This window comes from Drosophila miranda (assembly GCF_003369915.1).
Source record: "Drosophila miranda strain MSH22 chromosome Y unlocalized genomic scaffold, D.miranda_PacBio2.1 Contig_Y2_pilon, whole genome shotgun sequence".
In the NCBI taxonomy this organism is placed as follows: Eukaryota; Metazoa; Arthropoda; class Insecta; order Diptera; family Drosophilidae; genus Drosophila; species Drosophila miranda.
In genome coordinates, this window is record NW_022881614.1 from 3,895,427 (window position 1) to 3,922,100 (window position 26,674).

General features: G+C 45.4%; 1 pseudogene; it reads right to left on the minus strand.

Annotated features, from left to right (window-relative positions):
- Positions 1 to 1,980: 1,980 nt before the first annotated feature.
- Positions 1,981 to 25,825, minus strand: LOC117192916 (annotated as a pseudogene).
- Between the last annotated feature and the right edge of the window lie 849 nt (positions 25,826 to 26,674).

The window sequence follows — 26,674 nt, forward strand, 5'->3', positions numbered from 1 at the left end:
TTTTCACACTTAATTTCATTAAGTAATTTTTCATACTGGTACTTTTATTGAGTCTTGCAACTGGCGGAGCGTGTAATGAGCAAGCGATGGAGATTTTGCAAAGAAAGATACCATTTCGCTTTACATTACAATTGACAGCGTGCTTTTCATTGCTCAATTCACAATGTGTTTTCCACTTTTCCTTGTCTGTTGTTTTCTCTTCTTGCTGCCACCTGTGGATGCTGCTCCCTTTGTGCCATACCTCTTCTGTAAGCTTTTTGCTAATCAAAAGACACGATTGGAAAACAATGCGAATTCACTCCGGCTAGATGATGCATTGTCCTACCAGCAAAAGCCTAAGTAATTGAACATCCCGAGAGTCGGAGCATATTCTTTTATTTATACTAACTCAATTTCATTCGGTACATAGATTTTTGACCACCGTATACGCTCATTCGATTAGAAATAGTTTATTTGTACAGCGAAAGTGCGGTCCGGTCCAAAATGCATTTCGCTAGAATTTCGAAACATTAAATTGCATCGCTGCCAACTCAACAACTCCACAATTGCACCTGTGTATATTTTTTTCCAGGATGTTGTTTTTCTGCGCCATTCCGAGAACTTTCAGCGGAAATATTATTGTTTACGAGAGGTCACAACCCTCTTCGTTGGGCAAACAATAATCGAAATTGGACAATATGTACTATACCTCTGCAATCTCCATTGTTTTAGGGGTACAACGATAGTACAAACAAGCTGATGCAGGTCCTTGTGCAGTGGAGTCAAGCCTCTACTTTGTAAGAGGATATGGTTTTAATTATCTTAAAAACATTGATGTTTTTGCGTCATTGCTAACACTGTCATACCTGCACTATATACACTATGTCGCAAACGAGCTTTCTGGATTAGATCCCAGGGTCTTCGGGCTATGGCGGTGGCCGGACCCAAAAGTGGCCCAGGCCAAAGGCCACAGCCTAGCGCGACAGGAATCATGTCCCGAGACGCGTCCAGACGAGCGCCGATTTCCAAGCCGAGCTGCATTCTTATCAACTCTTCAGTTGCCCCCCCTGTCTAGTGCTGGTGCATGCCTATTTAAAAATGCACAAACCGTGTCCGCTGGATACAGGAATAATCGTATATTCAAGCCTCAAATATGTATCATAGCATTGGATGCTTTCCACAATTTCTGAACTGAAGGGATATTTGACAACATCCCGATGGCTGCTGACCCCTGCCCAAGCACGCCCATAATGAACCTTTAATATACTAAATTGATTAACTTTGCCAGCCGGCAAACTTTTCACAACTTCAGAGCGGATGCGAAAAAAATCCCAGTTGTGTTAATTTCGAGTTGAGCGCTCGACTGAGCCCCAAAGACTACAAAGCTCCTAAACGCTGGCTCATTAAGCCGCCGGGAGTTGGTCGCTGCTTTGCGCCGCTTGGTGCCTGTAACCGACACAGAAGAAAGGAGCACCGCCGTAATTATCCTGATGAGATTGCCCGGAAATTGGCGTAGAAGGTGACCCGGTGGTGACCCGGCCTGAGTACCGAGTTTCTCACAGAGTGAGCCGAAAGCCTGGTTAGCAGACTTCAAATTAAGTTATGGCCGGCTCCGCGGAACACCGGACATGTCTGCCTGCTAATAAGCTAAATGAAACAAAAAGGGGATGTCACTCTCAGCTGCAGTCACAAATTGATGAAGATGGAAGGCGACGGAGGAGACGAAACCTAATAACTTTGGCCACGCATTAATTTGAATTTATGGAGCATTTTGCACGGCCAAGCCACTCTAGGGAACATTGCCCGCTGGACAGGCCACTGCCCCACTGGCTTCTTCACTGCTAAACAAAGCGCGTAATGTCTGCCAAGTGCCATTGGAGGGAACGGTTTCTTCACGCCTTCAATCACAGCGCAGCGGCCTCCACTCTCACTCAGTCGAAAAAGTGGGGAGAGCGTACCGAACTCTTGCGCCAAGTTTAAGTGCTTTTAAAAAACCATTAATGTCATTTCCTTTGCCCTTTACTGTCCTATCCTTTCCTGTCTGCCGGTCTTGTCTGTGTCTGTGTGTGTGCGGTGATGGCGGCGGCGATCCGGATGGGCTGAGGGGTCGGTTGCACCCATTTATTCACTCTTTTACTGGCCTCGCAGATGGAAAAACATCAAAATACAACAAGAATACACTAGAAACGTGAATTTTGGAAGTGTCAAATGGGATTCGGGATTCGATTGATTGATATTTGTGGGGGTTGGCTCTAACGAGACTTTTTGTTACCAGATCCTTTCTGTTTAGGTGGGGGTGGTGGCTGGGGCAACGGTACCGCGCCCCAGGTTCCCGTGGGATTTGGGATAGCTGCTGGACGATTTTGTCCAGTGAGAGCCTGAGCCCCGGTTTTAGGCATTCCAAGAGTGGCACCACGTGCTTCTGTACCCAGAATGGATCCACGGTGGCTCGGACCTTGAGCGGATGCACGACGAGTTTTTACAGACACTGGTGGACGAGATTGCGGCAAAGATTCCCTCCGGTTTCCGGCTCCTGGGACTTTGGGGGAGCATCCGGAGCAGCGCCAGCAGGGGGTTCTGGACGCGATGGCTTCGCAACAACAGCCGACTCGACTGTGGGTGCACCTCCTGCAGTTGCTGGTGCACTGGGAGGAGCGTTGGTCATCTTGGCCACAGAAGGAACAGCTGTGGCATCCAGCCGGAGTTCTGGCATGGGTGGAGGTGCGACAAGGTTCGGCAGGCTGGGGTACTTCGAGTAGCGACGAATGCCCTGCATGCGACTGGGACAGGCGCCCAGCGGTCGCGACTCCTCCTAGCAGACATGGGGACCGTAGTCAAAGGAATCCGTGCTATCCACGGCGGGCATGCCGCGACGATGGAAACAGTTGATGGGACAGGAGGGCATACACGGCTTGTAGGGCTTCTCCACAGAGGCCATCTTCTTGATCTTGACGGCGTTGCAGTAGATCTGGTTGCGAGCATCCCGCTGGTTCTCGCGGCACATCTCCGCCTGCTCGTACTTGCGATAGGCGAGATCCGCCTGGGCGTGATACCCCGGCCAGCAGTAGTCCCGCAGCTTGCTGCGCTTCACGATACCTCTGTCCGGCTGCACATCTAAATTGTTTGACCGCGCATAGCGCTCGACTGCGGTTGCAATGGGGTAGAGGGGCGGCCAAGCTTGCGGGACTGCTCCATGACCTCGACGGCCTGCGCGTAAAACTTCTTGTCCTCCAGGAGGTAGGGATCGTCGTCGCAGGCAGAAATGCGCATCAGCTCCTGCTGGCGCTGCGCCAAGAACTCCTCCCTCTGGCGGTGGAGGATGTCGCGCACCTCGGCCGTCACCCTGTCGCGGTTCCGTTGCTCGGATATCTCAAAGTGCCGGTTGGCCTCAGCGTTCTTCAGCCGGCGGGCCACCTCGAAACGTTGCAGCTCCCGCTCTCGCTTGAGCTTCTCTTCAGCCTCTCGCTTCTCCACCAGCTGGTAGGCCTTGCGCTGCTTGGCCAGCTCCTCCAGCTCGCACTGGCGACGCGCCTCGTCCACCTGCGTATCGAATTCGTAGCGATCCTCCAGGTTGGCCTGGCGCTCTTCCAGCTTCTTCTTGCCAGCCTGCTGCAGTCGGCAGACGCGCACGGGTCTCCTTTGTGTGGGCGTTGTAGCGGCCATCCAGTTGCCGCGTGGCTACCTGGTAGAAGCAGTTGCGTCGATCATCGATCACGTCGCAAATGCGCTCATCTGTGGGGGTGGGGGATTGAGGGTTATTTTGCACTCTTCTCTAAGAGTTCGATGTGGGACTCACGCTCTTCTATCTCAGCCTTCTCCCTCAGGGAATCGCGGTAGGCCTTGCGATTGAACTCAATGCTGCGTGCCTTCCTCTCCTTGAAGGCCTTCTGCTCCTTGTCCTGCAGGCACTTGTACTGCGCCCGCTCCACCACCTCGTCAAAGAGGCGCTGCTCCTTTTCAGCCGCCATGAGTTTTCGCTTCGTTTTCGCTTCGCCGTCCTGAATGATGGCGAGACGAACGGCTTGTCGCTTCTCCTCCTCCTTGGCCGCAAGCTCCTCCTCGGTGATGTTAGTAAAGGGTATGAGCACCTCCGGACACATGATCTCATCCTGCTCCTGCTGGCGACGGGCGTCCTCGGCGATTTCCCTGTTAAGCGCATCATTGAAGCCCCGCTGATGGAGCCCCCACAAAGGGCGAAAATCTGTGGCATCCACAATTTCGACGATACGAAAAAACTAAAAACGCAGAATCGTAGAAGATGACTATATCTTCTAGAGTGCAAAATCTGAACCAGATCGTATAATTATTATAGCCAGAATCAAGAAAACAATTTCATTTTTTCTCGCCCTGTCTCTCTCTAACACACGTAGCATAGGCGGCTTTGCTTAGAGTAAAGCATTAGCGCCTAGATCTCAGAGACTATAAAAGCTAGAGCAACCAAATTTGGTATCCACACTCCTCATATATCGGACCGAGACGAGTTTGTTTCAAAATTTCGCCACACCTCCTTCCGCCCCCGCAAAGGATGAAAATCTGGGGATATTCACAGATCTCAAAGACTATTAAGGCTAGAGTAACCAAATTTGGTATCCGCACTCCTGTTAGATCTCACTATGTGGAGATAATGTTTTTTATCCCCAATCGGCCGACTAATTATTTCGAATTAAATAAAACTCGGCGCAGAAATAAAATTACGATATGTTCTTTAATGCGTGCCATCCAAATTGCAAGTGTGGCTTGCCTGCCCTTTACATTGCCGCTCCGATCGCTAAGCGCAGCTTCGCTCGGCCGACGTCGGTAGGCAGACGCAAAGCGGAGATAGCGAAGAGCGAGCTGGCAGAGAGCGTTTAGCAGGGCAAGCAAGCGCAAAGCTTTAACAAACAAATGAGTGACATAGACATAAGTAACAAACAAAATAAGCGGCTGAGGGCCAAGAATTAGGTCTATTTGGCAAGCAGCTAATCGGCTGGGTTCTGCTCCGAACATTCACCCCCCGTTGGAAGGCAAAGGCTTTCAACAGATCCATTCTAAAGGGGCAGAACCGCTATTTTTCCAACGGCCCTCTTGAAGATGCTTGCTTGGGCGCAGCTGGCGGCTACGCTGGGATGATCGTCGAACGCAGCAATCGGCGCTTCTTTACGAAGGCGGCTTGTCGTGATTACGTCTTGATCATCGGGAACCTCTGTAATTGCATAGAATGGCAGGAAATTTGGAAATGTAGAAACTGTTGAAAGTTGAATTTCATTTGGCGTGGATATGTAGGTTTTTAATATATGGAAAAGTTCGCGCTGCAGTTCCTGATTCTCCGATCGCAGTTTTTCCACTTGCACCTGGCACTCGAGCAGCTGCTTCCTGCATTGCTGCTCTAAGTTTTGGTACTCCAGCGTTGTGGGTCGAAAATCGTCAATAGAGATGCACGAGGAATTTTCAAAAGCGGTTAAAGCTGCACGCTTATTCTCCGAGCTATCAATGCTTCCTGATACTATCCAACCAAGTTTTGTCTCCTGCAATGTTGGCAATTGGGCTGATAGTCGAATCTGTCCGACGCACATTAAATCGAAGAACAAACCAGAACCTATCAACAGATCGATACGTTGGGTCTTGGAGAAATTAGGATCAGCTAGTTTTAGATTATTCGGCATTGGCCAATCCTTTGCGTCTACGCCGAAGTTAGGCTGCATTTCCGTAATTGAGTTGGTGACAATTGCAGCGAAGGAAGCTCGATAGCTTGCGTCCTGGGATTGTACAACTATATGTACAGACTTGCTCGAAGGTAGAATGGAATCTCCGATTCCAGAGACGTGAACATAAGACGAGCGATGATCCAACTGCAACTGATCAGCAAGTCTAGATGTTACAAAGTTTGCCTGTGATGCAGAATCCAAAATGGCACGACATGGGATAAGTGCTCCTTAACGATCTGTTACATGGACGAGGGCAGTAGGTAGCAACACGTTCTGGCTAGGCTGAGATTTCTGGATCGAGGGGGAGGGCTAGAACACCCGCTTGCTAGAAGCACAGTCGCGGCCTCTTGCTGGATCGATTCCTCGGCCGGTGAAGAGGAAGATGAAGCACCAGTTCCCGATGGAATGTGGAGTAGCGTGTGATGTTTGGCCTGGCAATGCCTGCAAAGTCCTGACCTGCACCTCTGCAATTCATGGCCTTTGTTGAGGCAGTTCAAACACAAGCGGCTCTTCTTTGCTTCTTTGTATCGTTCAAACGCAGAGAGATTCAGGAATGCCTGACATCTAGATATGTAATGCTCGGAGGAATTGCAATGGTAACATATGGGGTAAGGATGGTCGTTACTGGAGGTGATAAGGGTGACAGGGTGAAGATCAGCAACCCATCCGAAATCTCCTACGGGGTCGCCAAGGTCTGAAGTGCACGCAAGTGCGAATTGATTTTGTCGTTGAGCGCGCGCAAGCCGATAGCTGAGCCCTTCTCCACCCCTTGTAGCCCGAAAATAGCCTTGACGTGTGCCTGAAAATGTAACAGTTTATTATCGAATCGCAACACTAGCAAATTCAACGCCTTGTCGTAATTCTCCTCAGAAAGTTCCAAGGAACGAATCGTATCCAGCGCAGTACCATCTAGACATCCACGAAGATATTGGAATTTTTCGATGATTGGTATACGATGGTCTTTGTGCACCATTGTCGAGAACATCGAGTGGAATTCTGGCCAATCCATGTAGTTCCCCCCGAATCGCGGAAGCTGCAACTCGGGCATTCGAGAACGGCCTATACTTTTATAGGCGAACAACGACGAATTCCCCTCGAGAATATGCCGAGCCGTTGAATTGGCAACATTTGCCGTGCGAGCAGCCATCAACTCCCGCGACAGCCTGGACCTAACCTTCACATAAACATTCGAAAAGTCCAGTCGGGCATCATGGGCTAACTGCAGGAAATCCAGCCTTTCAAGGCTCGTTTGAGCGGCATCGAAATCCGCATTTATTCGCTCGATCTGCTCTAAGCGAGCTTGAAGTTCTGCCTCATCTAACTCGGCAAGCTCTTCCTTGGTGAGAAAGCGATCCATGGCCTATAGTTGGCGCGCGATGGACTCGGCCTTGTGCTTGTAGAAATCTACATCACTCGGCATTGCTGCGTTCGCGACATTGGTAGGCTCAGGTGCTGCCATGTTGAGGTTTTAAAAGAGTCACTCAGCACGACCGAAAAAGACACCCTGTATACGTATAAACGTGGGAACCGAAAGCAAAGGGATTACAGCTAATGCCTTTAGCTGTGCGGCTGTGCGAGCTGTCCGATTCCGCTTTGTACTCCGCTTGTGTGTATTAGTGAGTTCGCTGCACTGCCTACCGCACTGCACTGACTGAATTGTCGCGACAGAGAAATTAATAGCCAGCAATGCGTGTATGTAGGTGTATGTAAGTGTGTTTTAGCACCGAATTGTGCTTAACCGCCGAAAATTTGCTAGGGCTAACGAATGTCGATCGCGAATGATTATTAATTGACACTGCAACTCAGAGATCACGTCGGGGTCACCAAATTTTATGTGGAGATAATGTTTTTTATCCCCAATCGGCCGACTAATTATTTCGAATTAAATAAAACTCGGAGCAGAAATAAAATTACGATATGTTCTTTAATGCGTGACATCCAAATTGCAAGTGTGGCTTGCCTGCCCTTTACATTGCCGCTCCGATCGCTAAGCGCAGCTTCGCTCGGCCGACGTCGGTAGGCAGACGCAAAGCGGAGATAGCGAAGAGCGAGCTGGCAGAGAGCGTTTAGCAGGGCAAGCAAGCGCAAAGCTTTAACAAACAAATGAGTGACATAGACATAAGTAACAAACAAAATAAGCGGCTGAGGGCCAAGAATTAGGTGCTATTTGGCAAGCAGCTAATCGGCTGGGTTCTGCTCCGAACACACTATAAAACGTATATCTCAAAATTTCGACCCACCCCCTTCCGCCCCCACAAAGGACGAAAATCTGTTGCATCCACAATATTGAGGATACGAGAAAACTAAAAACGCAGAATCATAGATAATGATCATATATATCAGATTGCTGAATCTGGATCAGATCAGATCATTTTTATAGCCAAAAGGAACAAATCAATTTGCACTGGCTACGCGGGAAAACACCGAACAGCGAGACCTGCAGCTTGGCGTTGTCTGTCGAAAGCCTCAACAACCGTGTGGATGCACGGCGAAAACAAAGAGGCGCCTCCGGAACTTTATTTTTGGCGTCATTGATGCCACCCGTTATCGAGCCTCCAATGAGCCTCCAGTCCGCAGACCGACGTCGAATCGGATCGGCAACCTGAAGTCAAGCGAAGGAGCTAATGTACCCCATCGTCAACTGATTTAGCTGCGCCAGCGACACCCAATAATGAACTCGAATTGATTGCATTATTGTTGGATACTTCCGGCGGCGCAGTCCTACTCAGCCTGGCTGACATGTCTCTCGACCACGTCAATAGAGGATCGTAGTTACTCGTTGATGTAACACACGCCCCTTTTTCCTCTAGATTTCATGTGCCAGACTAAAACCATTCTCTTTCGTCACACGATGTATACAGTTTTATAGTTAGTTATGTAACCCAGCCAACATAATGGTTTTTGGAAACTAATGGGTATGAGAGCAACATTAATTTTTCTTGAGATTACAAAGCAGTACACTCTAGTACGCTCACGTGCATATATACTCGTATTAAATATCTTTTCTTTTCCTTAGAGGTATACACCAACGTCATCATTGAGCTCAACGATCACGGATGGAATAAACGGTACTAGTCTACCAAAAGCGCTGTGAGTTTGTAAATAAGAACAAGTACATATATGCACTGAGCTGTGAAGTAACCTACGTGTTACATATATTTTTCTATTGATATCCGTAACCATAATATATTGGTACCTCTCACCCCTTTAAAATCTGTTACCCATATATGCTGGTCATTTTTAAATCTTTATTTTTCCTAATATTTCTTCTGAATTCTTTACTAATATATTAAGCTATCGAGACACAGCAAAAAAAAAAAAAATGATTTTAATTATAAGTTAAGAAAACCCCCCTCCAAGAATTTAATTATATGATTAGGGATTTATTGAAATATATATATAATGATATTGATTTTGAAGTACAACCATAATATGTTCTAGATTCAGGAGTCCGTCCTCAGAAAGGCATGATCAAGGTGGTGGGATGATAACTGTTTAACGTTATTCAAGGGTCTATACGGTCAGGTTACCTGTATAGCATAGGCTGGGAGGGTAGAGAAGATAGAGATTCTCACTAACACCGGAGTTTCTCATCATTTGAGTAGAGTAATTGATAAGTATGTCCACACTTTCCACAACCAACTTGTTAGTCCCATAACCAATTCCTTGCTCCGGTTAAACCTGGATTCTGTTGTTAGTTTTATGTTTGGTTCTTCCTTTTTTTTAATTTTTAAATGTGCACCTAAAACATTATGCGAGTGTGTGTCAGTATGTGATAGGAGAGAGTAGAACGAACCCCGACAATCCGGCGAGCTTAGTCAGAGCATAGCTAGAGGTGCACACGAAATCTCTTCATACTAGTATGGGTAAACGACAGCTATCCCACACCTGCACGCTACATAATTGGCGCCCAACGTGGGGCCCGAAGGGACATGATCTCTCGTAAAGTTGGTACTTAACTTTAATACTGGGGCTAGGCTCCACCATAGCTCTATATACCATCCAAAACAATAATTCTCTGGTAATGCCATACTGATTGATCTCTCCGGGTGGGAGTACGACAGCTGTTGCCTACGGAATCTACGACTATTTTTCATGGTTGGAAATGTTTACCCAAGTATAATCTGTTGTCTCTTACGCCGGATGGACTAGCTTATATAGGTAGTTACAATATGCTAATATCACGATATAGGACTCCACCAACGAGATAACTAAAGATGTTGACTTAGGGAACTGCGGGAGTTATTCAAAAGACGGATACCCCGACTTAAAGTTATATTCATTAAATTATCTCGAGCTTGGCTGTAGAGATTCCCTTATCAAATTCTAGTTTGTGTTAGGAAAAAGTCACAGATTTTAGGAATCACGATCGCCTATTTATGATAATTAGAGACTGTCCATTATCCGGACTTATACCTTCGAAACTGGTAATAGAACTGGCCAACATACCCAACTTAATTACTCAACTATTCAAATGGAAACGTACAGTTAGTAGTAGACCACCTAGATCATGCCTGGAGAGGGCGAACATATTAATTATTTACCGACGGAAATAAGAAAAATTTCATATTCATTAACTCATATTTGCATATTAGTTTCATAATTTTATTTTCATTATTATTATTTTTTTTTATTTATTATTATTAAGAAATTCATACAAATCATGGCGGTCCACCGTAGTAATGAAAATTTAGCTTCGGCATTGATCAACCAAGACTCGTTTTGCATTATTTGCCAGGGAAATTTGCGGCAAGACCAGTTGATAGCTACCACGCCTTGTCCCCACCGATTTCATAATACGTGCGTATTCGAACATTTGAAAAGCGAAAAGTCTTGTCCAGTGTGCAAGGCGGAATGCGAACCTGGTAGGCTGCGTTACGAAAATAATACTCTAGCAGCAGAATTACACCTAAGTTCAGGCTCCATACCACCTAATGTTCAGGGAAACGAAGCCAATGGGACGGTACAACTAGATCCCACCTTATTACGTAAAAAAGGGAGAACAAACAGCAGAGTTCGAGGCCGAGGAGCAACCCCTAAAAGAGGAATGCAAACAAGGTATCAAGCTAGTTTAGATCAATATTTATCCGAGAGTCGACAGTCGGTTAGTAGCAACGGAAATAGGTCACCTAGTAACGCTCAACCTGAAAACCTTACGAATTACATCCATCCGGTCATGCAAAACCAGGAGAAATCTATGATGGAAAACCTTAGTTCGTTCATAAAAGCTTCCATCGAACAAACTATACAGGCCCAGTTTTCCAATATGAATTTAGCCACAGCCGCTACTACGGGTAACGGAGGTCCCTCAGAGTCACACAGTAATGTTAGACGAGAGGTAGACAATGATAGTTACATGGTTAGAGGCGATTCCCAAGGAAGAACTCCTAGGAGTGGTCAAACAGCCGGAAATGTAGCACCGGCAAAGGCGGCAAAAATCCTACTAAGCTGGCGTCTTAAATTTTATGGTTCTCGATACGCAATGCACGTAGAAGAATTTCTATATCGCGTTCGTGCCCTTACGGGACAGACTCTGGGGAATGACGATCAGTTACTTTGCGACAATCTGCATCTGCTTTTCACAGGCAAGGCCAGCGATTGGATCTGGGATTTTCATCGAAGAAACCACCAATACTCCTGGCCGTCGTTCTGTACAGCGTGTAGACAAAGATTCGACGATCAGAAAGATGATTTTGACCTGTGGGAAATAATACGGAAACGTCAACAGAAGGACAACGAATCCTTCGAAGATTTTCAGTCAGCCATTGAAAAGTTAGTGGCACGACTTTCACATAAGATAAGCGAACTCAAGCTGATCGATATTCTTAAGCGGAATGCGAAAAGTGCTCTGCGATATGAGCTGTTGCATTTAAAAATACAGAGTAGAAGTGAGTTGAGGGAGGAAGTTAAAAAGCATGAACACTTCTGTGAAGATGCTGGCAACTTTCTACAGAGAAACCGGGTAACTAGACCCCACGCCTTGTCACCACCGATTTCATAATACGTGCGTATTCGAACATTTGAAAAGCGAAAAGTCTTGTCCAGTGTGCAAGGCGGAATGCGAACCTGGTAGGCTGCGTTACGAAAATAATACTCTAGCAGCAGAATTACACCTAAGTTCAGGCTCCATACCACCTAATGTTCAGGGAAACGAAGCCAGAGAAATTCAGAGTGAGGAAGAAAAACTCGAAGAAGAGAGTATCTCCGAACTACGCAGCAAGCGGTTTGTTTGCTGGAATTGCGACAAAACAGGCCATCGGCTTGAAGATTGCGTAGCAGAACGCCGAGTCTTCTGTTATGGCTGCAGGGCGAAAAATACTTTTAAGGCAAAGTGCGAAAAATGTAACCCATCGGAAAACCGAAAGCGGGATGCGCAAACCAACACCATTCTGGCGCATCCGACAATGATGACAGAATGAAAGAGCAAACTTTCCAAGAAAACACCTTCAACCCGGATTGTCCAAAAATTCGATCTAATAGGTCCCTGGTAGAGGCACAAACCCAGACGAAGGGGATAGATATAGATGGGGAAAGTTCCCAATCAGATAAGCTAGGATTAAAGTATCAACCAAAACGTTCGACCATACGATTAAGGCAATTCTGGACCAAGGTAAAGAAGGTGCGAAAGAGACTTGTCTCGTCGGTCCTTTTGAGCTCCGATAACAGATTATTTATAGAACTAAGCATAGAAGAACAAAACTTCATGGCCTTTCTAGATTCGGGGGCGACGATAAGCTGTCTTGGAAGTGAAGCCGCTAAATCGTTCGCGCAACACGCCAAGGCAAAGAAATGCTCCGGAAATATTCGAACGGTCAATAATGAATCTTGTAAAGTCGTAGCGAAAATTACAGTTCCCATAACTTTTCGCGATCATACTAAGGAGATAGAATTCTTCATAATACCAGCCTTGAAACAAAATGTGTATTTAGGAATTGATTTCTGGACAGAATTCGGTCTGGTAGCAAGGCTTTTAACGGATAGATCTGTGGTACAAGAATTAGACGTAGGAAATGAAACCAAGGCTTCGAAATCACCGCCAGTACATGATCTAAGCAAAGACCAAAAGGTTAGACTACAATCCGTGATTCATTCGTTTCCTTCATTTGAAAGGGAAGGATTAGGACGTACGAAAGCTATCCAACACACGATCGAAATGGTACCCGATAGACCAGTTAAACAACGCCATTGGCCGATTTCACCCGCGAAGGAAAAGTTAATGTTTGACGAAGTGGAGAAAATGCTGGCCTTAGACGTGATCGAGGAATCGAATAGTTCCTGGAGTAGCAATTGCGTTTTAGTTAAGAAAGGTACGAAAAACCGATTGTTTAGATTCCCGAGAAATTAATAAGAACACTCGCAAAGATGCCTACCCTTTACCACACATTGATGGCATTCTTAGTAGATTACCACCAGCCAAATACATAACGGGACTTGACATGAAACACGCATACTGGCAGATTCCTTTGGAAGAAAAATCTCGGCACTATACAGCTTTTACCATTCCCAATAGGCCGCTTTACCAGTATAAGGTAATGCCGTTTGGCCTAACTAATGCCGCTCAGACGTTGTGCCGACTTATGGATCAGGTGATACCTGCACACCTCAGGAATCGGGTTTTTGTCTATTTGGACGATTTACTGGTGCTCTCAGATGACTTCGATTCACACTTGGTGCTGTTACAAGAGGTAGCGATGCATTTGCGTAAGGCAAATCTCACGATTAATATAGCCAAGTCAAACTTTTGTATACGGGAGATTAAATATCTGGGGTTCATAATAGGTTATGGTCAGTTAAAGACAGATCCGGGGAAAATAAAATCCATAATGGAGTTCCCGATCCAAAAAACCGTGAAACAGATAAGGAGATTTCTAGGACTTTCTGGATGGTACAGACGCTTTGTCGATAACTATGCCACCGTCAGCTACCCCTTAACGGAACTACTAAAAAAGCATCAACCACTTAAGTGGAACGCATCAGCCGAAGAAGCTTTCAATAAACTCAAATCCTGCTTACCATCTGCTCCAATCCTAGCCACCCCCGATTTTAAGAAACCCTTTTTGTTAATATGTGACGCAAGCACTTTTGGTTTGGGCTGCGTAGATAGAGTTATAGAGTAACCTATAGCTTTTATGTCCGAGAAACTTTCCAAGGCGCAACGAAACTATTCGGTCACCGAACTCGAGTGCTTGGCAGTGATTAAAGGAATAAAGAAGTTTAGAGCTTACGTAGAAGGACAGGATTTCCAAGTTATAACGGACCATGCGTCCCTACAATGGCTTATGAGGCAAAAAGATTTGTCAGGTCGCTTGGCCCGCTGGGCTATAAAATTACAGGGATTTAATTTTCAAATGTCACATCGTAAAGGGTCCGAAAACGTAGTGGCCGACGCGTTGTCACGCCAAGATGAGCCCGAGGTACGAGAGTTGAACGGCAACGGACCCATAGTCGACCTTACTTCTACAGAGTTTAAATCGAAAGAATACATGGATCTAATAGAACACATAAGGTTTAATCAACTTAAGTTACCCGATTTGAAGGTTGACGATAATTTGGTGTATAAAAGTACCGAACCATCCTCAGGGGACGCGATAGCAGATAAACAAACTTGGAAGCTTTGGATTCCATCAGGTCTTACCAGCGATATAATTTCCAGGGCTCATGACCCCCCAGACGCTTCCCACAGTGGTATTGGGAAAACCGTTGAAAAAGTGAAAAGGTACTTGTTTTGGCCAAAAATGGTTACACAAATACGAGGCTATGTATCACAATGCGACGTTTGTCGCCAGACCAAAAGTGCTAATGTCGTCTTAAGACCACCAATGGGTAAACCAATGAATTCAGAAAGACCTTTTCAAAAGCTTTATCTGGATTTGTTGGGCCCGTATCCGCGTTCCAAGCAAGGGAATATTGGTATCTTAATAATCGTAGATCACAACACCAAATTTCATTTCTTATGTCCGCTCAAGAAGTTTACCTCAAGTAAGGTGTGTGACTTCCTAGAAAATATGTTATTTAGTACTTTCGGGGTCCCTGAGACTATACTCACCGATAATGGTGAACGGCTATAAGAGCGTACGTCGGCAAAGATCATACTAATTGGGACAAGAAGTTACCTGAAATTAGTGCGTTACGAGCCAATATCCATAGAAGCACAGGGTATTCGCCGTATTTTCTTGCATTTGGGCAGAATATGATTCTTAACGGAAAGGATTATGAACTACTCAGACGACTAAATCTCCTATCGGATGACACCAGAGTCGAATATCCAGATGTAGTACAAGTATGTCGACAAGCCGCTCAGCAAAAGGTAGCTAAATCACACGAGCAGAATGCGAGGACATACAACTTACGTAGCCGGGTCCGTCAACTTAAAGTTGGAGACGTCGTGTATGCCCGGAATTTTTGTCAGAGCAACGCTTTAAAAAAGTTCAGCGCTAAGCTGGCGCCTGTGCTTATATCAGCCAAGGTTATTCGCCGAGTGGGGACAATGTATTACCAATTAGCTAGCGAAGATAAGAAAACCTTAGGAGTCTATCACTTAAAAGATATTCAGCTTAAACCTTAGTAAATGGCCTTCTTCAGTTAAAGTCTCATTGTAAGAACAATTACGTCTTCAACTGTGGTGTAGGGGCCGAATTTAGGGAAAGAGTATGGAACATCACGGATAAGCACAGTTTTCTTTTGGTAATGCTTAAAAGTGCAGATACATAGTAACTCCGAAAGTGGATCGTAAGCTGCAGGCTTTCCGAAAAGCTTTCTAAAGAGAGTCGGCGCGCAGCGCATGCATTTAAGCGAAAGACGTCACGTTTACCTTGACCCAAGAGAGTAGCGTAGCGTAGGGAGAGCATAGATTAAAAGCTTGACCAAAATTTCGCTCAATTGGGCGAAAGATCATCCGATTATGCAGTTAAAGTTCCTAAGATCATCCGATTATGCAGTTAAAGTTTCCAAATATCATCCGATCTTCGAGCTTTTGGTTCGGTACCGCTTAGTTGAACTTGCAGAAGTTGGGCTGGAGTTATTGACTGAGAATCGATTGATTAAAGCGGACGTGTTTACTCGGGAATAAATAAATATATATATATATTTATATATTTACCCAACGAACAGTTCTGGCATCTACGCCATACCTCTTGAGTTGAGTTTCAATTAAGACCGAGAATCAGGAGATTTACCCAGGAAAGCAGTGTAAAGAAAAACCTAGCTGGTATGTCCGTGATTAGTTTGGAAAGTGTTCGTGGTAATATATATATATAAGAATTTGTGTTATAGGACGGCGGCCCGTAGCCACGGTACTGCTCGTGCGATCATCAGTTGCATAGGAGTGCATATACGGGGTGGTCTACGAGAGTTGTGGGGCGGATCGAAAAGACAAGTAGTGAACCCGCGGGAAAACACCGAACAGCGAGACCTGCAGCTTGGCGTTGTCTGTCGAAAGCCTCAACAACCGTGTGGATGAACGGCGAAAACCAAGAGGCGCCTCCGGAACTTTATTTTTGGCGTCATTGATGCCACCCGTTATCGAGCCTCCAATGAGCCTCCAGTCCGCAGACCGACGTCGAATCGGATCGGCAACCTGAAGTCAAGCGAAGGAGCTAATGTACCCCATCGTCAACTGATTTAGCTGCGCCAGCGACACCCAATAATGAACTCGAATTGATTGCATTATTGTTGGATACTTCCGGCGGCGCAGTCCTACTCAGCCTGGCTGACATGTCTCTCGACCACGTCAATAGAGGATCGTAGTTACTCGTTGATGTAACACACAATTTTCAGTGGCTACGCAGCGCCCGACGTCACGCTCAGACTGATTTTCTGTCTCTCTCGCACGCACTCTTTGTCGTGTCGTTTAATATTAGCGGCGTCTGCCGCAGGAGAGCCATACTGACTTAGTATCGGGTATAACTGTAGAGTTGCGGTGTCCGCAGCAACTCACAACGTTCCACCTCGTTCCTCTTGATTTCATGTGCCAGGCTAAAACCATTCTCTTTCGTCACACGATGTATACAGTTTTATAGTTAGTTATGTAACCCAGCCAACATAATGGTTTTTGGAAACTAATGGGTATGAGAGCAACATTAATTATACCCGATACTCAAAATGAGTATCGGGGTATATTCGATTTTTATACCCGATACTCAAAATGAGTATTGGGGTATATTAGATTTGTGGTAAAAGTGGATGTGTGTAACGTCCAGAAGGAATCGTTTCCGACCCCATAAAGTATATATATTCTTGATCAGCATCAATAGCCGAGTCGATTGAGCCCTGTCTGTCTGTCCGTCTGTCCGTCCGTCCCCTTCAGCGCCTAGTGCTCAAAGACTATAAGAGCTAGAGCAACGATGTTTTGGATCCAGACTTCTGTGATATGTCACTGCTACAAAAATATTTCAAAACTTCGCCCCGCCCACTTCCGCCCCCACAAAAGACGAAAATCTGTGGCATCCACATTTTTAAAGATACGATAAAACCAAAAACGCAGAATCGGCGAGGATGACCATATCTTCTACAGTGCAAAATTGGAACCAGATCGTATAATGATTATAGCCAGAATCAAGAAAACAATTTCATTCTTTCTCGCTCTGTCTCTCTCTAACACACAGGTTTCATGGTCGGTTTTGTCAATTGCAAAATATGAGTTCAAGGATCTCAGAACCTATAAAAGCCAGAGCAACCAAATTTGGTATCCACACTCCTGTGATATCGGACCTTGACCGTTTCGTGTCCAAATTTCGCCACACCCCCTTCCGCCCCCGCAAAGGACGAAAATCTGGGGCATCCACAAATCTCAGAGACTATTAAGGCTAGAGTAACCAAATTTGGTATCCGCACTTCTGTTAGATCTCACTATAAAACGTATATCTCAGAATTTCGCCCTACCCCCTTCCGCCCCCACAAAGAACGAAAATCTGTTGCATCCACAATATTGCACATTCGAGAAAACTAAAAACGCAGAATCATAGATAATGACCATATCTATCAGATTGCTGAATCTGGATCAGATCGGATCATTTTTGTAGCCAAAAGCAAGAAATCAATTTTCAGTGGCTACGCAGCGCCCGACGTCACGCTCAGACTGATTTTCTGTCCCTCTCGCACGCACTCTTTGTCGTGTGGTTCAATATTAGCGGCGTCTGCCGGAGGAGAGCCATACTGACTTAGTATCGGGTATAACTGTAGAGTTGCGGTGTCCGCAGCAACTCACAACGTTCCCCCTCGTTTTTCTTGAGATTACAAAGCAGTACACTCTAGTACGCTCACGTGCATATATACTCGTATTAAATATCTTTTCTTTTCCTTAGAGGTATACACCAACGTCATCATTGAGCTCAACGATCACGGATGGAATAAACGGTACTAGTCTACCAAAAGCGCTGTGAGTTTGTAAATAAGAACAAGTACATATATGCACTGAGCTGGGAAGTAACCTGCGTGTTACATATATTTTTCTATTGATATCACCTTTATATATCCGTAACCATAATGTATTGGTACCTCTCACCTCTTTAGAATCTGTTACCCATATATGCTGGTCATTTTTAATTCTTTATTTTTCCTAATATTTCTTCTCAATTCTTTACTAATATATTAAGCTATCAAGACACAGCAAAAAAAAAAAAAAGATTTTAATTATAAGTTAAGAAAACCCCCCTCCAAGAATTTAATTATATGATTAGGGATTTATTGAAATATATATATAATGATATTGATTTTGAAGTACAACCATAATATGTTCTAGATTCAGGAGTCCGTCCTCAGAAAGGCATGATCAAGGTGGTGGGATGATAACTGTTTAACGTTATTCAAGGGTCTATACGGTCAGGTTACCTGTATAGCATAGGTTGGGAGGGTAGAGAATATAGAGATTCTCACTAACACCGGAGTTCATCATCATTTGAGTAGAGTAATTGATAAGTATGTCCACACTTTCCACAACCAACTTGTTAGTCCCATAACAAATTCCTTGCTCCGGTTAAACCTGGATTCTGTTGTTAGTTTTATGTTTGGTTCTTCCTTTTTTATACCCGATACTCAAATTGAGTATTGGGGTATATTAGATTTGTGGTATAAGTGGATGTGTGTAACGTCCAGAAGAAATCGTTTCCGACCCCGTAAAGTATATATATTCTTGATCAGCATCAATAGCCGAGTCGATTGAGCTCTGTCTGTCTGTCCGTCCGTCCGTCCGTCCGTCCGTCCGTCTGTCCGTCCCCTTCAGCGCCTAGTGCTCAAAGACTATAAGATCTAGAGCAACGATGTTTTGGATCCAGACTTCTGTGATACGTCACTACTACAAAAATATTTCAAAACTTCGCCCCGCCCACTTCCGCCCCCACAAAGGACGAAAATCTGTGGCATCCACATTTTTAAAGATACGATAAAACCAAAAACGCAGAGTCGTAGAAGATGACTATATGTTCTAGAGTGTAAAATCTCAACCAGATCGTATAATTATTATAGCCAGAATCAAGAAAACAATTTCATTCTTTCTCGCTCTGTCTCTCTCTAACACACAGGTTTCATGGTCGGTTTTGCCAATTGCAAAATATGAGTTCAAGGATCTCAGAACCTATAAGAGCCAGAGCAACCAAATTTGGTATCCACACTCTTGTGATATCGGACCTTGACCGTTTCGTGTCCAAATTTCGCCACACCCCCTTCCGCCCACGCAAAGGACGAAAATCTGGGGCATCCACAAATCTCAGAGACTATTAAGGCTAGAGTAACCAAATTTGGTATCCGCACTCCTGTTAGATCTAACTATAAAACGTGTATCTCAAAATTTCACCCCACCCCCTTCCGCCCACACAAAGGACGAAAATCTGTTGCATCCACAATATTGCACATTCGAGAAAACTAAAAGCGCAGAATCATAGATAATGACCATGTCTATCAGATTGCTGAATCTGGATCAGATCAGATCATTTTAATAGCCAATAGGAACAAATCAATTTTCAGTGGCTACGCAGCGCCCGACGTAACGCTCAGACTGATTTTCTGTCTCTCTCGCACGCACTCTTTGTCGTGTCGTTTAATATTAGCGGCGTCTGCCGGAGGAGATCCATACTGACTTAGTATCGGGTATAACTGTAGAGTTGCGGTGTCCGCAGCAACTCACAACGTTCCCCCTCGTTTGTTTTTTTATACTCGATACTCAAAATGAGTATTGGGGTATATTAGATTTGTGGTAAAAGTGGATGTGTGTAACGTCCAGAAGGAATCGTTTCCGACCCCATAAAGTATACATATTCTTGATCAGCATCAATAGCCGAGTCGATTGAGCCCTGTCTGTCTGTCCGTCCGTCCGTCCTTCCGTCCGTCTGTCCGTCCCCTTCAGCGCCTAGTGCTCAAAGACTATAAGAGCTAGAGCAACGATGTTTTGGACCCAGACTTCTGTGATATGTCACTGCTACAAAAATATTTCAAAACTTCGCCCCGCCCACTTCCGCCCCCACAAAGGACGAAAATCTGTGGCATCCACATTTTTAAAGGTACGATAAAACCAACGAGGGGGAACGTGTGAGTTGCAGCGGAGACCGCAACTCTACAGTTATACCCGATACTAAGTCAGTATGGCTCTCCTCCGGCAGACGGCTCTAATATTAAACGACAAGACAAAGAGTGCGTGCGAGAGAGACAGCAAATCAGTCTGAGCGTGACGTCGGGGGCTGCGTAGCCAGTGCAAATTGATTTGTTCCTTTCGCCTATAAAAATAATCTGATCTGATCCAGATTCAGCAATCTGATAGATATGGTCATTATCTATGATTCTGCGTTTTTAGTTTTCTCGAACGTGCAATATTGTGGATGCAACAGATTTTCGTCCTTTGTGGGGGCGGAAGGGGGTGAGGCGAAATTTTGAGATATACGTTTTATAGTGAGATCTAACAGGAGTGGGGATACCAAATTTGGTTACTCTAGCCCTAATAGTCTCTGAGATTTGTGAATATCCCCAGGTTTTCATCCTTTGCGGGGGCGGAGGGGGGTGTGGCGAAATTTTGAAACAAACTCGTCTCGGTCCGATATATTAGGAGTGTGGATACCAAGTTTGGTTGCTCTAGCTTTTATAGTCTCTGAGATCTAGGCGCTAATGTTTTACTCTAAGCAAAGCCGCCTATGCTACGTGTGTGTTAGAGAGAGACAGGGCGAGAAAAAATGAAATTGTTTTCTTGATGCTGGCTATAATAATAGTACGATCCAATTCAGATTCCGCAGTCTTAAAGATATGGTCATTCTCTACAATTCTACGTTTTTGGTTTTCTCATATCTTTAAAATTGTGGATGCCACAGATTTTCGTTCTTTGTGGGGGCGGAAGTGGGCGGGGCGAAGTTTTGAAATATTTTTGTAGCAGTGACATATAACAGAAGTCTGGGTCCAAAACATCGTTGCTCTAGCTCTTATAGTCTTTGAGCTCTAGGCGCTGAAGGGGACGGACAGACGGACGGACGGACAGACGGACAGACGGACAGACAGACAGGGCTCAATCGACTCGGCTATTGATGCTGATCAAGAATATATATACTTTATGGGGTCGGAAACGATTCCTTCTGGACGTTACACACATCCACTTTTACCACAAATCTAATATACCCCAATACTCATTTTGAGTATTATCGTTATAGCCAGCATCAAGAAAACAATTTCATTTTTTCTCGCCCTTTCTCTCCCTAACACACACGTAGCATAGGCGGCTTTGCTTAGAGTAAAACATTAGCGCCTAGATCTCAGACACTACAAAAGCTAGAGCAACCAAATTTGGTATCCACACTCCTAATATATCGGACCGAGACGAGTTTGTTTCAAAATTTCGCCACACCCCCTTCCGCCCCCGCAAAGGACGAAAATCTGGGGATATTCAAAAATCTCAGAGACTATTAAGGCTAGAGTAACCAAATTTAGTATCCGCACTCCTGTTAGATCTAACTATAAAACGTGTATCTCAAAATTTCGCCCACCCCCTTCCGCCCACACAAAGGACGAAAATCTGTTGCATCCACAATATTGCACGTTAGAGAAAACTAAAAACGCAGAATCATAGATAACGACCATATCTATCAGATTGCTGAATCTGGATCAGATCGGATCATTTTTGTAGCCAAAAGAAAGAAATCAATTTGCAGTGGCCGCGCAGCGCCCGACGTCACGCTCAGACTGATTTTCTGTCTCTCTCGCACGCACTCTTTGTCGTGTCGTTTAATATTAGCGGCGTCTGCCGGAGGGGAGCCATACTGACTTAGTATCGGGTATAACTGTAGAGTTGCGGTGTCCGCAGCAACTCACAACGTTCCCCCTCGTTTCCTTTTGTTTTGAATAAACAGCCGGTGTTTTCCTAACTAAATTCTAATTATACTTTTTAACCAGACAACAATCTGGAAACCTATTCATTTACGCGAGTGCATGCCTTTTGATTTGTGTTAAAACATTGTTTAACTTTTTATTTTTCGGCGTCGGCTTGTGCTTGTGCTTGTGTTTGTGTTGTTGCAGTGAGTGAGTACGCATTACATTGCATTGCAGTCCGCTCTCGTCTGGTAGCTTTCGTTGTTTTATCACTCTCTCGCTATCCCCTCAACTTCAATAACTGTTCTTTCTCTCTCGCTCTTTAAACTTTCTGAGCAATAGCGCTCTCTGCTTAGTAGCTCTCGCTATAACCGCTCTCCACTCTGCTCTCTTTTTTTACCAATTCCGCTTTGAGCGTTGTCTGGCACATTGGTCTGATACCAATTTGTTTTGCAAATAATAGTAAATAAATAAATAATGAAATGGAATACGCTGTGGTCTGTGCCAAAAAAAGCTGTAAGAAGCAGATCACCCACGATCAGCCGAATGTCCTCTGCTGGCTCTGCGACAGCGTAGTGCACGCAAAATGCGCTGGATTTTCTGGCCTCGTGAGTGATTCTATGGTCAAACGTAATGGCTTGCATTACAGTTGAGTGGAATGCCGTGCGGTGGAGAAAGACATGGTGGCTTTCATGAGGCAGACGCGGAGTGGCTTTAAGGAGCTGACCGTTGGTTTTAAAAACCAATACGATCGGCTCTTAGCCATGGAGGCTCAGTTTAGCGGTTTAAAACTGCTGAATGAGTCTCCGAGGCGCAAAAAGGTCACTCCGCGGGATCTGCAATTGCCAACCGTCACTCAGCCGTGCTCCGCCGAAAAACTGACTCCGACCACTCCAAGTGTGCAGCAGTTGATCTCGTTTGCCACTCCAAGGGCAACGACAGCTGCTGGCGATGCAGATTCGGTAGCCGAATTCATCGCCTCGGAGAATGTGCAGCCAAGTACGTCTGCAGCGTCCGTGTCCGCGGTGTCCGCAAGTTCGCTAGTTGTCCCGTCTATCCCGATCCCACCAGTAAATAGACGTTCCGGACCTCCGGATATTGCCACCACAGGTACTAGGCCTGTGGTGACTAAACCACTGGTGGGAGTCCCACCAAAACGACAAGTTTTTGTTTCACGGCTGGCCCCTGACCTCACATCTAATGATGTAATTGCTTTTATTCAAAGCAAAATAAAAGCCGTGGGTTTAAAGGTGGAGAAATTTAACTTCTCTTATGCCAGGGAAATAGCCTCGTTTAAGATAAGCATCTCCCCAACTCAATTTGACACCATTTGCTCCGCCAAATTTTGGCCGGAGCATTTGGTGGTGAAGGAGTTTAAGGCTAAGAAGAAGAATAGGCCCCCCATATCCCTTCCAAATCTTTCCAGTGTGCCACCCTCAACCTCAACCTCAACTTCCTCTTCCTCAACTTCCCGTCTTGCTTCCACCTTTCCAAAAAACTAACTTCTCTTTTAGTAACCTATCAGAATGTAAGAGGCTTGCGTATCAGCATTTTTTTCCGGGATAGTGTTGCATTTGCTTCCCACGTTATTGTGTTTACTGAAACCTGGTTAAAGCCGGACATTCTTAGTTCCGAGGTTTTGGCAGGTCGGTACACAACTTTTAGAAAGGACCGTTCGTCTCGACGTGCAGGGGGGGTTCTAATTGCAGTGGACTCTTACTTCACGTCCGAACACTTCACAGTCCAAGTTCAACAGGAACTGGAATTCCTGTGTGTAAAACTGATTCTTCCCGCTTTCGCTATATTCATTACTTGCTCGTATATCCCACCTTCTTCGGATATTTCAATTTATGAGCAGCACTTGTCCGCTTTAACCGCTGTTTCTTCCTCGCTATCTGATAAAGATCGAATGATAGTTCTTGGTGACTTCAACTTGCCAGGAACTGTTTGGTCTTCGGTAAACGAGTCTAGTATCCTAGTGCCCATGTCACGACATGACTTTGTTGACGGCTTGCTTGACCTATCCCTGTCTCAAGTCAACCATGTGAAAAATTCCTTGGGTCGATTGCATGATCTGTGCTTTGCATCGAATCCGTCCATAGTGTTGTTAACCCGAGCCCTTCCGCTCACTATACCTGAAGACGCCTACCACCCTACTTTCGAGGTGTCGCTAGATATAGGACCAACTGTATTGTATCGGTCGAGTAGGCTGCCCGAACGTGTCCGCTGCTTTCGTAAAGCCGAGTTTGCGAAGCTTAATAACCTCATTAGGGATTTTGATTGGTCCGCTTTGTACTTGTGCACTGATATCATAAAAGGCACAAACATTTTTATACCCGATACTCAAAATGAGTATTGGGGTATATTAGATTTGTGGTAAAAGTGGATGTGTGTAACGTCCAGAAGGAATCGTTTCCGACCCCATAAAGTATATATATTCTTGATCAGCATCAATAGCCGAGTCGATTGAGTCCTGTCTGTCTGTCCGTCCGTCCGTCTGTCCGTCTGTCCGTCCACTTCAGCGCCTATTGCTCAAAGACTATAAGAGCTAGAGCAACGATGTTTTGGACCCAGACTTCTGTGATATGTCACTGCTACAAAAATGTTTCAAAACTTCGCCCCGCCCACTTCCGCCCCCACAAAGGACGAAAATCTGTGGCATCCACAATTTTAAAGATATGAGAAAACCAAAAACGCAGAATTGTAGAGAATGACCATATCTTTAAGACTGCGGAATCTGAATTGGATCGTATTATTATTATAGCCAGCATCAAGAAAACAATTTCATTTTTTCTCGCCCTGTCTCTCTCTAACACACACGTAGTATAGGCGGCTTTGCTTAGAGTAAAACATTAGCGCCTAGATCTCAGAGACTACAAAAGCTAGAGCAACCAAATTTGGTATCCACACTCCTAATATATCGGACCGAGACGAGTTTGTTTCAAAATTTCGCCACACCCCCTTCCGCCCCCGCAAAGGACGAAAATCTGGGGATATTCAAAAATCTCAGAGACTATTAAGGCTAGAGTAACCAAATTTAGTATCCGCACTCCTGTTAGATCTAACTATAAAACGTGTATCTCAAAATTTCGCCCACCCCCTTCCGCCCACACAAAGGACGAAAATCTGTTGCATCCACAATATTGCACATTCGAGAAAACTAAAAACGCAGAATCATAGATAATGACCATATCTATCAGATTGCTGAATCTGGATCAGATCAGATCATTTTTATAGCCAATAGGAACAAATCAATTTGCAGTGGCTACGCAGCGCCCGACGTCACGCTCAGACTGATTTGCTGTCTCTCTCGCACGCACTCTTTGTCTTGTCGTTTAATATTAGCGGCGTCTGCCGGAGGAGAGCCATACTGACTTAGTATCGGGTATAACCGTAGAGTTGCGGTGTCCGCAGCAACTCACAACGTTCCCCCTCGTTCAATCTCTGCCTTTGAATCTGCAGGATATACATACGAGTGTGTCCGTCTGCTGGCCATCGTCTGGGGTTTCATATCTCCAGATAAGGCGGACGATTGCTTAATGCAAATGACTTTTGACCATAGAATGCAGTCACCTCGCATACCAGCCATGCACCGAGCACTGTACGTCCTCTTTCGAGTTTTTTTTTTCGTCGTGTGTCTCAGCTAAGTAAACCCATGGACAAATGCTGGCAAAGAGGAGGAGGATGTACTCTTCACGCTTCACCTGAAGTACCAAATGGTGCCCAGACTCAGGACTCACCCAGAGGTCTTTTTAATAAACCGAGCAATGCACACGGCATTGTTGACTCAGTCGCCCCCCCTCCCCCGTTCTGTACATGCAGATGTTGCAGGAGCGCGGCCCCAAAGTGCCCTTTAGTGTCAACGAACTTTGCCTGTCGCCCATTACCAACGACGACAGTCGTTGCTAGTTATTAAGTCGTTTATGCTTACGGTGGAGGGGGAGGAGGATGCTGTTGCCGCGTGGTTGTGGCTGTGCAACTGGACCGGTACCCGGCAAGCCCCTTATTATAGGAAACTGTGAGAGCCGTTCATTGCGGACGAGGCAGGAGCAGGTCCATCCGGAGTACGATTCATTAAGGAAACTTTGATTGGTGAAGCCTCGTGCCGCATGCCCTGAACAATTATTACTGTTATACTACCAAATTTGCATTTAATTAGGATAATGCTGTTGGGTACTGTCTTCGGGCAATAATGCAGTGACTGTTTCTGTGATGCACACGCAGCTGGCAGTAAAGTGCAACTGCAACTCCATCAGTCAGCAGTCCAGAGCCACGGCAACGCCCACGCTTATGGCCCCCACTTGAAGCCAAATGGCGACAAATGCTGTGCAAATTAATGGCGAGAAAGGAAGCAACTCCGCGAAGGAGCTCGAAAGTATTGATGGATAGAAAAGTGCAGTTGCTCGGGAATGAAGATGGAAACGAGTAGAATCGAGTCGCATCCAAGTGGACGGATGGGATAGACAGAACGGAGGGAGTAACCCACTAATGGTCAGCAACGCTTTGGAGGGAGTGCTGGAGATGCTGGAGGTGCTGGAGATGCTGGAGGTGCTGGAGATGCTGGAGGTGCTGGAGGTCTGAGTGCCGCAGCTGTCGCTTATTTCCGGAACTTTCAATCCATTAAAGTAGCAAATTGTTCGAATTCTGCAAAGTTGCCAACTCGTTAAAGAGACCCATCCCAGAGATCAGGGGAGCTAGACGCAATCAAGACACAAGCTCTTCGCTAATTTATG